The sequence below is a fragment of the Somniosus microcephalus genome, chromosome 7 (genome assembly GCF_052327205.1).
Source record: "Somniosus microcephalus isolate GS21.2 chromosome 7, FLI_Smic_1.0, whole genome shotgun sequence".
In the NCBI taxonomy this organism is placed as follows: Eukaryota; Metazoa; Chordata; class Chondrichthyes; order Squaliformes; family Somniosidae; genus Somniosus; species Somniosus microcephalus.
The window spans coordinates 175976774-175993422 of NC_140993.1; the positions used below are offsets into that span (position 1 = coordinate 175976774).

Here is a 16649-nt window from a genome sequence, read left to right on the forward strand (position 1 = left end):
CGCGCAGATTAGCAGGCCTCGATTAGTATAATTGGAGGCCTGTTCAAACAGTTCAGAGAATCGAAAACAGTTCCAAGGAGTTCAAGAAGAGCCATCATCGAGTAACATCAAGATCAAGGAGCAAGCATCTCGAAGCAGTTCTCTCTCTAAGAAGAAGAAGAAGTAGTAACACACCATCGGACGCCTCGCGGCACCAAGGGCCCCACGAAACAACCAACCGAATATTACCCTCAGCCAACGGGGTAATATTGCGCCACCGCGACCAACGGAAAACCAACTCGGAAGAAACCGAAGATCCGCAAGTTTTTCCACTCTACAAACTATCCTGACTTACCCCTGGGTAAGATTTTACTCAAAAAGACTCTAAGCCCTATTTCTAACCAAAGAAAATTGGGTACTCACCTGATAGATCCAATATGCATCCTACCGCATCTGCAGACTCGCGAAGACTGACCGGATACGCAGGTGAAGTCCTCTACCGCGTCCGGGGTACAGCAGGCCCCAACCGACACATCTAGCGAACCCCTAAATCGCAAACCAGCTCAACTGTCAAGGAGTCGTTTGGTGAGCATTATCCCTGGTCCTTTAGAGCCTAACTTAGCTAGTAAGGTGGGATTGGGAGGGGTGAGATATTTGTCTACTGTAATTTTCCCTCGTGTATGTCGAAGTGTTTCCCCATTTTATTAGAGTGTTATTATTGTGTTGTATTTTCTTTCTCAAATAAAATTCAAAGTTCTTGCACCAAAACCAGTTGTCTGCTGCACTTTTATCACAACCCCCAAATAAGTCAAAGGTCTAGAACCATGGGAGTGGGAGCAATTCGAACCACTCATAAGTCAGAGGTGAAGCTGACTCCCACACACCACCCCCTACACCAGGCAGAAGTCTCCCCCCCCCCCCCCCCCCAACACCTCATGCCAAGACAACTAACCCTGGTTACATTGCGGGTATGTCCTAAACAAAGAGCCCACAGATTCTATTCTCATGCAAAGATTATCACAGGTTTTGTCCAGCATCAGTAAGTGTTGCGCACAGCAAACTCCCACAAACAGCAATGTGATAATGACCAGATAATCTGTTTTTGTTATGTTGGTTGAGGGATAAATATTGGCCAGGACACCAGGGATAACTGCCCTGCTCTTCTTCGAAATAGTGTCATGGGATCTTTTACGTCCACCTGTGAGAGCAGACAGGGCCTCATTTTAGCGTCTCATCCGAAAGACGGCACCTCCAACAGTACAGCACTCCCTCAGCACTGCACTAGAGTGTCAGCCTAGCTTTATGTGCTCAAGTCCCTGAAGTGGGACTTGAACCCACAACCTTCTGACTCAGACGCGAGTGTGCTACCAACTGAGCCATAGCTGACACTATAAGAACCTTCATCAAGTGCAGCAAAACATGAAATTGCTCAGAACTTCTCCAGAGCATCAAGTTATCCCCTCCAAGAAATATGCCAGAAGCAAGGGGATTTGTGAAACTCGTGTGAAATCGTCCACGGTTCCAACCTTACAGCACTTTGCGAACTAGCTGCCAGAGGAGACTCCATTAGCCCATGGAAGGATGTAAATGAGAATTTAATTAAGAATAAAATGTTATCAAACACCAGAAACTTGTTGGCTCTAACCCAAGTTTTGTACTGAAAGTCAGCAATATTAGATTTGGCAGAGCTCCCCATTTAGACAGCTAGCTCCCAGGACAACACTTTGATGGAACAATGTTTTTGTTTTGCATATATGCAAACACCACTCAATATGCCAACATTTCAACATTGTGAATGAAATAGCAGTGGCCATGAGAAGGAAGAGTTATTTCAGCAATAAATATGCCAGCTATTCACGCTGAACTGCTTTCAAAATAATTCTGGCACAAATCTGCCCATGGTAGGTTTACTGTATGGAGACAGATGCAGAACCTGGAAATCACAAAGACAGATTCAGAACATAGCAATCATACCACCTATTTGGTAATCAACAGATTAGATTTTGACAGACATTGAATGTGATCTGAATGTCACTTGCCTGTATGAAATTGTCAGAACTGCTGTAGATAAAACTGGATGTCACTGATATGCTTATAATGCACTGTCACCTGAACTTTAAAAAAAATCATAAAAATTGGATAAATAAAATCTTATTTCTTTATGTTAGGGCTCAAAACTGACAAAAGCTCTAGTTTATTATTTGTAAATAGGTTGACATACAGCTGGTTGAGGCTTCAAGATAAGAAACAAGCAAAATTATCATTTAAGCTTAGGAACTGCTGCCAGCAAAGGATCTTTTGTAAGACATGGGGGGGGGAAATTGGCTAAATCCCCCAAAATATACGAGGATCGCGGTATGCGATTAACCCACGCCCATTGATTGCATTGCAGGTAGCACGTTAAATTAGTGCTGCCTACTCTTAAATAATTGCTACATGCAGCCGATGCTCCCCACACTGTTCATTGGCTGTACGCATCAGCAGGGGGTCCGATATCGCAAGTGGCCAGCGCTACTTAAAGGCAACCTGCACCTCTTAAAGGGGAGGTGCATTGTGGCTGCAAGAAGTGGTGCGAGTTTTTTCAAAAGTCAATCTGGACTATGATACTTTGAGCAATGGCTGAACATGCGAGAGAGCGAACACCAAGGTTTACAGACAATACGCTGGAGGTCTTGGTGGAAGAGGTGGAAAGAAGCGGATACATCTTGTATCCGCAGCAGGGCAGGAAGCCCTCCAGACATAAGCTCAGGAGGCAGTAGGAACAAGTAACGGCGGAGGTCAATGTGAGGAGTGTTGCTCCAAGAACATGGATGCAGTGCAGGAAGAAGTTTAACGATCTCACACGAGTTGTGAAGGTGAGCGAGTTCATCTTCAAATGGCATACCCTACCAACTGCACCATTAGCCTCAGCCACTGCTCAATTCTCTACACCCCCATCACCTACCTACAAACAATCTCTATCAATCAGTACTCAACCCTAAAATTCATATGCTTTACCTCACCCTCACACACTTAGCACTGTTGCAAGCCTTGCACCCACAACTCACAGCTCGCACACACTGGCAGCTGTTCAAACATGATAGCTACATCACCCAAACGTATTGTAGGACACTCACTGACATACTTCCCTCTTACTTGCAGGAGAAGGTGGCGCATAACAGCTTGAAAGAACTGGAGGAGGACAAACACGCCTGCAGGTATTAACCCCCATGGAGGAGACAGTGCTGGCCATTATAGGAAGGAGCATCACTGAGGCCGTGGCCACTGGCGGGGCTGGAGGGATTGATTATGAGGGTATCTACATACCTAATACTCCTTCTCTCTTCCCACTTCTCCCTCATCCCACAATCTTTTCTGACCCAAGCTGCAGATGGTGTAAGCACACACTTCTTACTTTCTCCTCTCCCCTCACCACAACCCAATCCTTGTCCCTTTTTTTATTTCAGATACCCAAGAACTGGAACCTTCCCAGCCAATGGAGGAAGAGGAAGAAGACAGTGAAGATAAAGAGACACAGTCACTTGATCTTACACTTGCACCCATCAGCTCAGAGACTTGCACTGCATGTATATTAGAGGCTAGGATAGAGGAGGGATCTGCATGTGGTGAGACACCAGGCACAAGTGCGCAGGAGCCAGGGCAGGGGGAAAGGAATAGCGTAGGTGCCAGCTCACCAGAGGACGAGGTCGCACATTAGTTCTGCTGCAGAAGAGTCAACTGAAAACTTTGCTGGGCCAGGCTACAGAAGACTGATGGGTGTACATAACCAAATGCTTGGTGCACTAGAAAACCTACCAGAAAGCCTGTGTTCAATGTCAAGGAACACGGAGGAGGCCAGCACCAACTTGGCACAGGGCTTTGCACAGAGCTTGAAGCCAACATGGTACAGGTGGTCATCATCAGCACGCCTGTGGGACCCACCTTGATGCAACATCTGATGGCCAATGTCTTAGCTTCCATTACAGCAAATACAACTTCCATCAAAGACCTGAGTGCTGTCATCATGGCACTGGATGCCATTGTTCAAAGGGGCTTCAAGAGTGTCAGAGCAGTCCATCAATCTGGTCTTCCACAGCTTACTAGGATTGCTGAGGCACTGCCCTGGGAGAGTGGCAGTGCCCCCATGGAGCACGAACCTGCTGTCCTCTCTCAGGATGACAGCATTTCTGCTCCCACCCCTGCCACTCTGCCAGTAACCATGCTTTTTTTTTGTTCATTCCTGGAATGCCCAATTGCCCTCAAGAAGATGGTGGTGAGCTGCCTTCTTGAACCGTTGCAGTCCGTGTGGTGAAGGTACTCCCAGAGTGCTGTTAGGGAGGGAGTTCCAGGATTTCGACCCAGTGACGATGAAGAAACGGCGATATATTTCCAAGTCAAAATGGTGTGTGACTAGGAGGGGAACTTGGAGGTGATGGTGTTCCCATGCGCCTGCTGTCGTTGTCCTTCTAGGTGGTAGAGGTCGCGGGTTTGGGAGGTGCTGTCGAAGAAGGCTTGGCGAGTTGCTGCAGTGCATCTTACACACGGCAGCCACGGTGCGCCGATGGTGGAGGGAGTAAATTTTTAAGGTGGTGGATGGGTGTCAATCAAGTGGGCTGCTTTGTCCTGGATGGTGTCAAGCTTCTTGAGTGTTGTTGGAGCTGCACTCATCCAGGCGAGTGGAGAGTATTCCATCACACTCCTGACTTGTGCCTTTGCCTTGTAGATAGTGGAAAGGCTTTGGGGAGTCAGGAGGTGAGACACTCGCTGCAGAATACCCAGCCCCTGACCTGCTCTTGTAGCCACAGTATTTATGTGGCTGGTCCAGTTAAGTTGCTGCTGCCCGTCAGCCAGCCAGCTCAGACTGCTGCAGCCCAGGCCAAGATGGTGCAGTCTGAAGCTGGGCCTTCTAGGCCCAGAACTGTTTGAAGTCACCCTTCAAGGCCATCTGTAGTCTCCTCAATTGAAAGTCAGCAGCTTTCCACCACCCATGCTGCAGCTACTGGGGAAGCACCTCGTAGAAATACTAGGATAAGCAAAGGCACACGGAAGACAGGCACTATGGGAATGCATAAGGGTGATTAGTTTATTTTTGTATGCATTATGTCATGATTGAATTTATAAAATTGGATTAAAATGTGAATATTCTGACAATGCAATGGTCAGTGATAGAGGAAAGGTAAGGAGTGTGGGACTGTTGGTGAACAGGGAGGTGTGATTGAGGTAACTTGTATCGCTCATGAATTATCTAATCACATAGAGCATGGGCAGAATTGTAGCCTCCCTTCCGCTTCCATGTTCCTCCACTTCCTGTTGCTCTTCCTCCTCCTCCTCCTCTTTGTCTCAGTGCCCCTGCTTCTCACCCGATAGGTGGCGGCAAGGGCTGGTCTCTCATAATAGTCAGGTTGTGCAGCATGCAGCATACTATCACAAATCTTGATACCCGCTCAGCTGAGTACTGCAGGGCTCGAACAGAGCAGCAGAAATATTGCTCGAGGACCCCGATGGTCTGCTCTATAATATTCCTTCTGGCAGCATGGCTCTCATTGTAGGCCTGCTGTGGATGATTGCGTGGGTTCCGGACCGGAGCCATGTCATGAGTGGATAACCCTTGTTGCCCAGTAGCAAGCCTTTGACTTGCCATGGTGGGTCAAATACAGGTGGCACAGAGGATTGCCACAGAATGAAGGAATCGTGACTACTTCCAGGATAATAGGCATTCACCTGCATGATGCGCTGCCTGTGATCACACACCAGTTGCACATCGAGGGAGTGGAATCCCTTCGGTTTATGAAAATGGTCGAGTTCATATGAAGCGCACACAAGGTAATGTGCATTCAGTCAATGGCACCCTGCACCAGAAGCCGCCCTACCAGGCCACCCATGTCTGGAAGCAACTTGTTTCAGCACAAGCTTTTAAATCAACAAAAAAGTACTTCATCACCAGCCAGACCATTCCCTGTAGACTATTCAAACTTTAACCAAGTATAATCCAGCAACTAACCTGGAAGTAGTTCATGATCCCTTTAAAGAGTGCTGGTTTTGGCGGGGGGGGGGGGGGGGGGTGGTCCTTCATTTCGTTTAATGCTTGTTCAGCTGTGCGAGGTTAAGACAGGGCATAGGCTGCAGCGTGGCGTTTGAAAATGCCAGGGCTGGCATCAAATCAATGTTGCAAACTGATTGACATCATAATCTGCCTGCTCTGCATGCTGCCGGCAGTCGTTAAGTGCGCGTATGCAAACCCCTTTACCAAGATGGCATCCGGTGCACTTTCCGTCGGAAGTGTGCGCACACATCTCTGACCCTATTTTTGAGCATTAGGTGGCCGCTTAGCACCAAAAAAACATGCGATACACTGCCCAATTTCTCCCCCTATAGCTTTCTGTTATGATATTTGTCCCCAACTCCAGAGAATTCAGTAAGTGGCACTCAGCATCATAAATGTTTAAGTATTTAAACACCAATGTTGTTTTAAAGCATCCTATATTCTCTTTCCACAATGCATTATTCAATTACTGTTATATCACATGGATAAGACAACTTAAATGACATCATCTCACTCACGTTGGTCAGAGCTATACTAAGTAGTAGCCTTACGGCGCTCAAGTTACATCATGTTGCTAACCTTAACTGGAAGGAAATCACGACTCATGCAGGAATTGCGAGGCAATCAAACTGTAGCAACAGTCTTGAAATCAATGAAAACCAAAAATGTGTGTGTTATCAGCATACATGTCAATGCTGGCCACTTGTTTAATGCATAGGAGAGGACCAATGGTGGAGTCCTGTGGCACTAGAATACGAACCGTCAGTGGAGATGTAGTGACCTGCATTGGACAGATAGATGTGGAACCATTAAAGTGTGAAACTGCAGAGATGGAACACAAGGAGAATGAAAGGCAGCAGAGAGATTGAGGCATCTGAATAGTGACAGTGCTCTTAATTAATTGTATCATAGGACATTTATGATATTGACCAAGACATCTCGCTATTGTTACGATAGCAAAATACTGCAGATGTTGGAAATCCGAAATAACAACAGAAAATGCTGGAAAAACTCAGCAGGTCAGGCAACATCCGTGGAGAGAAATTTGAGTTGACGTTTCGGGTTGGACCCTTCTTCAAAACTGGAAAGAAAAGAAACTAGATCGGAGGCAGGGCTGCGATCGGACAAAAGAATAAAAGAAACAAAAGAAGTAAAAGAGATTAGAAGCTAGACGAGATGGTAATAGGCTGGGATTAGGTGTAAAGTGTACTGGCAGGGCAAAAGATAGCTGCCAGGTGTGGGAGAGAAACAAAAGGAAAGGGGGGGGGGGGGAAAGGAGTGGAACAATTACAAGAGAAAATGAAATGGGGGCCGAGCTTATGATCTGAAATTGTTGAACTCGATATTGAGTCCGGAAGGCTGCAGACTGCCTAATCGGAAGATGAACAGCACCTCATCTTCCGATTAGGCAGTCTGCAGCCTTCCAGACTCAATATCGAGTTCAACAATTTCAGATCATAAGCTCGGCCCCCATTTCATTTTCTCTTGTAATTGTTCCACTCCTTTCCCCCCCCCCCCCTTTCCTTTTGTTTCTCTCCCACACCTGGCAGCTATCTTTTGCCCTGCCAGTACACTTTACACCTAATCCCAGCCTATTACCATCTCGTCTAGCTTCTAATCTCTTTTACTTCTTTTGTTTCTTTTATTCTTTTGTCCGATCGCAGCCCTGCCTCCGATCTAGTTTCTTTTCTTTCCAGTTTTGAAGAAGGGTCCAACCCGAAACGTCAACTCAAATTTCTCTCCACGGATGTTGCCTGACCTGCTGAGTTTTTCCAGCATTTTCTGTTGTTATCTCGCTATTGTTGATGCATCTGAAATAGGATTGGAGGGATTTGGGTAGTGGCCTTCATGTAGACGACAACGTTGAAGCGGATTGGGAAAGAATTTTCAACCTTATGGAGGTTGGAAGAGTTGAGAAGCAAGCTTGGAGGCGTGAGAAGCAGGGGCAGTTATACAGATAGCCTTGATCTTGGAAACAAGGGAGAATATCAAAAGAGACAGTGGCCTAGAAATTCAGTTGCTAGTGCCAGCCGCTAGTGCCTTAGGAGGAGAAGTGGGGCGCTAAGCGGCTAGCGCCCGGCGCGATCTGCACCTCTTGCGAACTTCACTCAAGATTTAGCGGCGGCGCAAAACCGCAGCGCCCGCAGGTCCTGACGTCATTTCATGGTGCAACGCCCTTGGTGCGCCCCGAACCAGAACTTCAGTGGCGCCGCCCTTCTGTGCGCCTGACGCCCCCAGCGACTGGTAGAGGGGAACGGTTCCCAGTCGCTGCGGGCCGCGGGGGGCGCTATTTAAAGGGGACTCCTCCTGCATTATAAGTGGCAGCCATTTTGTGGCAATCCTTCTGTGTGAGAGACAGATATTTGGAGAGAGACAAAGGGAGAGCTTTCTGCTTTGACTCAGCGCTCGCACAGGTACTTCTGGCTTCAGGCCAGAGCTTTGCACTTGGATTTAACTTTCAGTGCCATAGCCTTGAGTCGCCACATATAATGGGGGCTGCAATGGATGGAAACGTTGGCTTACTGCATTGCATTCAAAGGGCTCAGAGACGCCGTGAGAGAGTGCCAGTCATGGCCAGATGGAGAAGGGCCAATAGGCGTCGGCACAGGTGGCCTTACCCACCCAGGGTATACCGCCAGCTGTTCTCATATCTGAACATGTCTGATAACAAACTGGCCCTTAACATCAAGAAAACCAAAGAAATCATTGTGGACTTCAGGAAGTCTAAAGGCAGAAGTCACACCCCCATCCACATCCATGGGTCTGTGGTGGAAAGGGTGGACAGCTTTAAGTTCCTCGGAGTCCACATCACGGAAGACCTCTCCTGGTCCCTCAATACCTCCTCTCTGGTGAAGAAGGCCCAGCAGCGCCTATATTTCCTAAGGAGGCTGAAGGGATGTAACCGGTCACCCCTGATCCTCTCTAACTTTTACCGCTGCACAATAGAGAGCATCCTGACGAACTGTATCACAGTATGGTATGGCAGCTGTAGCTACTATGGCCGGAAAGCCCTGCAACGGGTAGTCAAAACTGCCCAACGCATTACCGGCACCCGGCTACCGACCATAGAGCACATATACCAGAAACGCTGTTTACAGAGGTCACGGACCATCATCAAAGACCCTACCCACCCCAGCCACAGTCTGTTCGCCCCCCTGCCATCTGGGAGATGCTACAGATGCATTCGCACCCGAACGACCAGATTTAGGAACAGCTTCTTTCCCAGGGCTGTCATCCTACTGAACTCCACAAATAAACTCTAAAGCCTGCACATCTGTCAATGTACTTTATTATGTTTATGTTAATGTATTACAAGCCAAATGAATGTTGAATGTTTAAATGTCTTAATCTAAATGTACACTCTCGGGAGCCGCAAGCCTACATTTCGTTGTACTGCACTTGTGTGGTAAACCACTGTTGTTAGTATTGTTGTACTTGTCTGTGCATGCCTCAGCTGACTCCGCCCCTGGCTCCACCCTCATGGCTGGGTATAAAGGTCGCTGCTCAGAAGCCTCCGGCCCTTTTGGATACCAGGCAACCCCAAGAGGCATGCTCTGTTCTTTGGTAATAAAAGCCTGTTTATTACTTACTCAATCTCCAGTCTTTTGTAGCAATTGATAGTGCATCAACTTGTGCACTAACAATGACAATAAAGTTGATTATGATTATGATTATGATTATGATTATGAGAAGGGAGGTGGTCACTGAGATCTGCCACCTGCTTCGCAGAGATCTGCAGCCACAGCTGAGGAGCAGGACGTCTCTGTTGGTGGCAGTGAAGGTGACGGTGGCTCTCAACTTCTATGCCACCGGCTCCTTCCAATCCGCTACTGGGGACATTGCTAACATCTCCCAGTTCGCGGTACATTGCTGCATCCGCCAAGTGACCAATACCCTTTTCAGAAGGAGACGTCAGTACATCTCCTTCCCCATGACCCTGAACAAGCAGCAAGAGCGTGCAATGGGATTTGGAGGAATAGCGGGCTTCCCCATGGTCCAGGGCACCATTGACTGCACGCATGTGGCTTTGCGGGCACCTCTAGAGAATTCCGAGGATTACCACAACTGGAAGGGCTACCATTCGCTCAACGTCCAGTTGGTGTGTGACCACAGGCAGCTCATACTAGCTGTCAATGTCCGCTTTCCAGGCAGCAGCCACAATGCCTTCATCCTGCGCCAGACTTCTGTGGCAGACATTTTCGAAGCCCAGGCTCACCCACGAGGATGGCTTCTCGGGGACAAAGGCTATCCTTTGTGCAACTGGCTGATGACCGTGCACCCAGCACCCCTGCTGAAGAGCGATACAATGACAGCCATCAAGCTACCAGGAACATCATTGAGCACACAATCGGCATGCTCAAGCAACGGTTCCGCTGTCTGGACCGTTCCGGAGGAGCCCTACAGTACTCGCCTGAGCGAGTCTCCCATTTCATTGTAGTGTGCTGCATGCTGCACAACCTGGCTATCCTCAGGACTCAGCCACTGCCAGCAGACATTGGAGGACCACCAGAGGAGGAGGAGCACCAAGACAGGAGGGAGGCACAAAGTGCAAGGGCCATCCGTCGGCGGCTTATTGCAACTCGGTTCTAGGCCCCCTCTCAGGGAATGGCTTGTGCCAATGAAAGAACATGAATGGAGCCGTTCCGCAAGCCCTCAGCCGGTCAAGGCAACAAATAGTTCAAAGTGCAAACATGTACAATGTGATTAAAGAAAATGTTTTACTGTGTAAACTCTGTGCCCTTCCCGCATGCCAAACTAATGCAGATAAACCCCCCAAAAAACAGTCAGAGACATAACTGGCTCTCACAACCTTCAGAAAATGAAAAAAAGTTAAACAAAAATGACCATGATCCTTGGCCTTCATATATAAAAAAAACCATTCTCAGCCTTCATATATAAACACAACATTTGGCCACACCTTCTACTTTTTCCCGTGAGGGTGATCCGCCTCGCTTCCGCGAATGGCCCCTTCCCGCCCTGCAGCTCCTTCTCAATGGGACCCCAGTGGCTGCAGCAAGGCTGGGGGGAAGGCTGCTGAGGGTCAGATGGTGAGACGCCAGATGCCCTTGGGGGACGGCCTGGACCAGCTCTGGGCCTGGAGGGCCCGGCTGCTGGCTGCTCCAACTCTGCTTGGGCAGCAGCAGTCTGTCCTACGGGTGGTGGCAGCTGCAGTGGAGGAGTGACAGTGTTGGCTGTAGGAATGCTGCCAACCTGACAGAGCACAGGCACTACCTGGTTGGCTGATACACTGGCACTCGCATGGGCCAGCACTGCAGCATGCGCAGCAGTCTGCTGAAGCACAGACTGCTGGGCTGCTGCGGCGTGGTGAGGGCCCTGGCGATGCCTGGCCGATCCAGCGAGGGTGGCAGCAGTTAGTGCCCGTGTGGCCCTGATCTGTGTCTGCATCAGACCAGCCAGTGAATGCACGGCACGACTGAGCACTTAGCAGGACTTCGCTGCATCACAGGCGGCTTCCAGCGGACTCCTAGCCTGTGCTGCCGCAAAGTCCTGCAGACTCCTTGCCTGTGCTGCACTGAATCCTTGCAGACTCCTGGCCTGTGCTGCCCCGAATTCCTGAGCACTCCTTGCCAGTGACTCTATGGAGTCGGGCATCCTTGCCACTGCAGCCATGAGCTCAGTGTGCCTGCGCTCAGCCTGGGCGCCCATTTCACCAAGGAGCCACACCTCCTCTGCTCTCACCGTAGCAGGACTGGAGGCCACACTCGCCCTCCGGGGAAAAGGCCGCCGAGCTTCCCCACCCCTCTCACGTTGCTGCAGCCCGCTGGTCCCCGGAGCTTCACTCTCCTCAGACCCTTCCCCCCTGCTCCCCTCCAGGGAAGACGTGTCCCCATCATGGCCATGGGCTGCCTCGGCTGAGGGTGGCACTGATGGGCTGGCTTCCTCTTCCTCGAATTCAGAATCACTGAGTGGCAGCTTGAGGGCCCGCCTCCTCACCTGGTGAATCAGCATCTGAAAGCAGGGAGGCACAAGAGTTGCTTTAGAGTGAGGACAGGGCGGCAGCGAGGGAGGCATGAGTGCTGCTATGCACTGCATTGGTTCGATAGTGGCAAAGGATGCTGGTGTGAGGCACAAGTGGAAAGAGAGAGGTCAAAAAGGTGATGACCTTACCATTGCTGTCCAGAACAGGGTCGGCATCTCCACTGGCGACGGGGCCAATCAGCCGGCCTGCCATAATGCGCTCCACACGCTGCTCCAGGTCGCTGAGCTCTTTGAGGTCAGGACGGCCTCCCCCGGTCCGTCGCTGCTGCCTGCGATTGTGGGCCAGCTTGCCCTGCAAGAGAAAGGACGGCCTCTAAGTACAGTGTCAAGCCCTGATCTTGCTTGCACTGCCTCCCATGGTGGAACAGCCCTGACAGTGTCAAGCCCTGATCTTGCTTGCACTGCCTCCCATGGTGGAATAGCCCTGACAGTGTCAAGCCCTCATCTTGCCTGCACTGCCTCCCATGGTGGAATAGCCCTGACAGTGTCAAGCCCTGATCTTGCCTGCACTGCCTCCCATGGTGGAATAGCCCTGACACTGTGTAAAGTGCTGAATGTGCAAGTGGTTTTCATGAGAGTCCCATAGCTCTTGGATGAGGGCTGGGCATTGGGGCTTTCAGGTCCCTTTGGCCAGAAACGGAGGTGCACATGTAGGGATGAACAGGATAGTGGAAAGGGTACTCACCCTGACAACCCAAGTGAGGTCGTTGAACTTTTTCCTGCATTGAAGTGGAGTCCTGGCAACCATGCTGTTGGTGGTCACCCTGTTTGCCACCTCCCTCCAGGCTTTTCGGTATTCGCTGGGAAGCGGCCTCCTCCCACCGTCAGGGAAGAGGACAGGTCGCCTGCGCTCTACTGCGCCAACCAGTAGCCTCAGGGCACCCTCGCTGAAGCGCTCTGCTCGCTCCCTAGCCTTCTGCATGGTCCTGGGTGTAGAAATGATGATCCAGCAATGGTCAGGCCTTGCTTCAGGGCTGCAGTGTGCAGGGCGTGGCAGCCAAACAAGTCCACCCTCCCCCTTTAAGAGCTGACTGGCACCAGCGTGTCTGCCTTCAATCAGCAACTCGTCGCACCTGCACTGCGCCCGCCCTCTGTGTTAGCACCTCGGCTCGCCGGCTTAGTTACGATAGTCGTGCACCGCCTGCTTTAGCGCAGCAGCAACCTCTTGGGGCGATGCAACTCAATTTCGGCGAAGGTGGCGCTAAGTTGCGCCGGGCGCTAAATTTAGCGAACGCCCAGCTGTAGCGTCCCAAACGTGGCGATACTGAATTTCTAGGCCAGTGTGTGGTAGTAAAGAGGAGTTCAAGGTTGTTCTTGCTATTCAGACTGGCTCTGGATAAATGAAAGGATCATGCCAGAGCTGGCAATGCACACCAAGGCTGCTTGTATGTCAGAATGAGGTTGTGGATGGGGAGTACGGAACTTAGAGGACAACAGGCATTTTGTAGCATAATTCAGGAAAGGTACACAACAGGAGGTTCCAGGATTGGGGGATGGGGCAGAGGGAGTAAACACAGTAAAACAACAGAGATGGGATACAGAGAGTGGAATGTGAAAAAAAAGTTAATAAAGTTAACTCTGGGGTCACAGTGGACAGGGTAAACTTGTAATAGGGGAATGAAGCAGCTTGGATGGCTGCTCAAAGAGAGCCAGTGGCCATGATGGGCACAACTGAGGATGTCCTGGTAACAGCAAGGGAATCCTAAGTGCCTGTCCCAGAGACAAGAGTTTGGGACAACAGCAGGATAGATGTTCAGTGAGGGAACAAGAATGGATAGGACAGGAAATTGCACTGCAACATTTATGTGTCATCAGGGAACGAGAATTTGAGATGACCCAGGGAGATCAAACAGGTAGACAGCAGCAGCAACATGCAAGTGGGCCAGGAATAATTAGTACAACATTAGCAGTTTATACACCTGACTTAACTCAGCCATGTATTCTTGAATCTACTGAGATGCTCCTGGCCGTGGGTCAGTCAAACTCACGCCACTAAACAGACAGTTGTTTTCACAAAGCACATTACCTCAGATTGGATTCCATTACTCTATATTAGAACACTTACACTGAATTCACACTTCACTGGCATCAGTATAGCATGAAAATACTAGTAGGACAAGAACTTTATTGCACTTACAGAAATAACTTGAGCTTGGAAAAAGTCCCATTTCCTCCCCCCTTTCACAATGCAGGCATCAGCTGAAAATACCACTTATAATTTATAAGGTCACTGGGATGCATAAGAATATTCAATTGTTTCTTTTTCTTTAACATTGATGTCTTTTGAAGAAAGAGTCAAGTATCAACAGGTCTGTACAGTTTACTGGCTACTATTGAAGTTTGGAATAAAATCTAAAGTAACTAGAACGGCTTTGCTCTAAAATCGGTTTCTGTACAATCCAGGAACAATGCTGCATGGTGTGCACAAATTAACAGTGTATACTGTACCAGGATCACGCTTTAGTTGCTGTGCTTCCGAGGTTCCACTAAAACAGAATTCCAGTTTCTCCCACTGTGCTGTTACTGAAGTTTGATTGGGTGGAACGAGTGCCAGAGGGAAACAAATTAACAGTCACATCCTGAAAGAGTGGAAACAATGATACCAATAAACAAAATGGATGACACAAGAAAACACTAACAGAGAAAAAAGTAACAGCAATGAAAGGAGAAGCCAGACTATTGAAATTGCCACTCAGCCAACAATCCTTCTCCACAAAGTGGTATTAATTCAATTGTCTGCAGATTAGTTATTGTACATTGTGCCAGTTTCAAATTCTGACTGGCTTCAAAGTTTCTTGGGATGACATGAACAGCCCGGGAACCAACCAAACAGACTGCAGCATCTTTTCCAGTCTTGTTCTTTTCTATTTTCCCACATGACTCGATTGTACAGACAATGGCTCACAAATTGCTGGAAAAATAATGGCCACCATTATTAGTGCTAAAAAAACAATTTGTGGCGAGGAAGAGATACGCCATGAGTTGCGAATCGTCACAAATTGTTGTACGATTTGCACCACTCCACTGTTAGCCTCGAAAAATGGGAGCTCGCTGTCAAATTGCCAGATTTGCGCAGTAAATACAAATACAAATAACTCTCACCATAGCCATTTAGGGCTCGTATTTTATGTCGTAAAGACCCTTTTATTGACATGATTTATGGTCCTGACATGAAACACAAGCTTGGAGGCCCAGAAAGGGAACAATTGAAAATGTGGAGTTTCACTCCTGCAGGTAGTAAATTGTTCCTAGAGGTTTTCGTAATTTTTTTTTTTACTTTTCCTTTGTCTCTTTTTTCAATCTCGCTTAATCCAATTTTCCTTTCCCTCTCTGTATCTAATTTGACACTAATTCACCTAATTTCCTTTACCACTGTTCGCTTTGTTTCTTTCTCTATCATAATCATTGGTTAAGGAGATAGACCATTGGACCAGACATTTACGGGGTCCCAGATGCATTGTTATCAATTCGCATTTCCAGCAACTTGTGGCGCAAAAATAATACCATCTGATGGGCAAGGTAAAAAAAATCAAATTCACATCGCTCGCTGCGAGATGTGTTGCTCCAGCACTTTCTGGGCTACTGATCAGGTGTGAAAATAGAAGCAACAATGTATCCCAGCATGAATCACTGCCTTTAGGAACAGAGGGGAGAGAATATAATGGGGAAGGGGTGGGGGTGTGGAGAAAGAGAGAGAGAGAGAGAGAGAGAGAGAGAGAGAGAGAAGGAAAATAAAATCATGATAGCAAGGAAAAGCCAAGATTTTATTTATTTCAGTCTTCCATTTGCTTCAGCAAGGAGCAGGAAGCAGAATGCAAAACATAAGCAAATTTGGATTTGTATGGTAGCAGAGCCAACAATCTCATGTTTTTAGGATCATTGGTATTGTAATCTGGAAAATAAAACACTGAAACAGCAGCAATTTCATTTATTGTTTACGAACCAACATGTGGGGGTCCAAGTTTTTTTTTTAATTAAAAGGGTCACTTTGGGTCAGATTGGCAAAACACAATGGCCCGGATTTTGTGGTCAGCGGCAAAGGGAGGGCGCTCACTGCTGACCTTGAAGAAAGCTGCCCACAAAGATTTAGTGGGCTTTGTGGCATCGATTTCCCCTATTACGTCGACAATTTCATTCTGGCGCCATCTATAAGGGATTTCTGGCATCCAGGAACAGGGAAGTCAGCAAGCCGTCTGAGCAGCAAATCAAACTGAAGAATTCTCACAGGCAGCAAGGTGGAGCAGGCTCGAGGGGCTGTATGGCCTACTCCTGCTCCTATTTCTTATGTTCTTATGTTCAAACCAGGAAGTAAAAAGCACTGATTATCTTAACATTGAAATCATTTTACAGAGAGAGAAATAAAGATTGGAACATACACATGGGATTAAGGTATCAAACAAACTTTAAAAAAAAATCATTGTTATTATTCTAAAAATCTATGGAATTTTTTTATCATGGAATGGAGGGAATGTGACTCCAGAATTACTAAATTAATTTTTCAGGGCTAGAGAGATTTTTCAGTAGTAATTATGACTTAGTACCCCATTAAAAACTCAGTTACACCTCATTCAGCAAGGCTTAACTTTTTCAATGATTTTTACAGTGAGAATAGCACGTAAAAAGTTGGAAGTTCACGTCATATCACTGA

At 48.1% G+C, this 16649-nt stretch overlaps 1 protein-coding gene across 1 annotated transcript in view; it reads right to left on the reverse strand.

The window, feature by feature from the left end:
* The window catches only part of pag1 (phosphoprotein membrane anchor with glycosphingolipid microdomains 1), a 162534-nt gene extending 146895 nt beyond the window's left edge, over positions 1-15639 (reverse strand). Inside the window, exon 1 of the mRNA XM_085993238.1 lies at positions 14450-15639. The gene's annotated coding sequence lies outside the window, so the exon portion shown is untranslated. The remainder of the gene's footprint in view (positions 1-14449) is intronic.
* Between the last annotated feature and the right edge of the window lie 1010 nt (positions 15640-16649).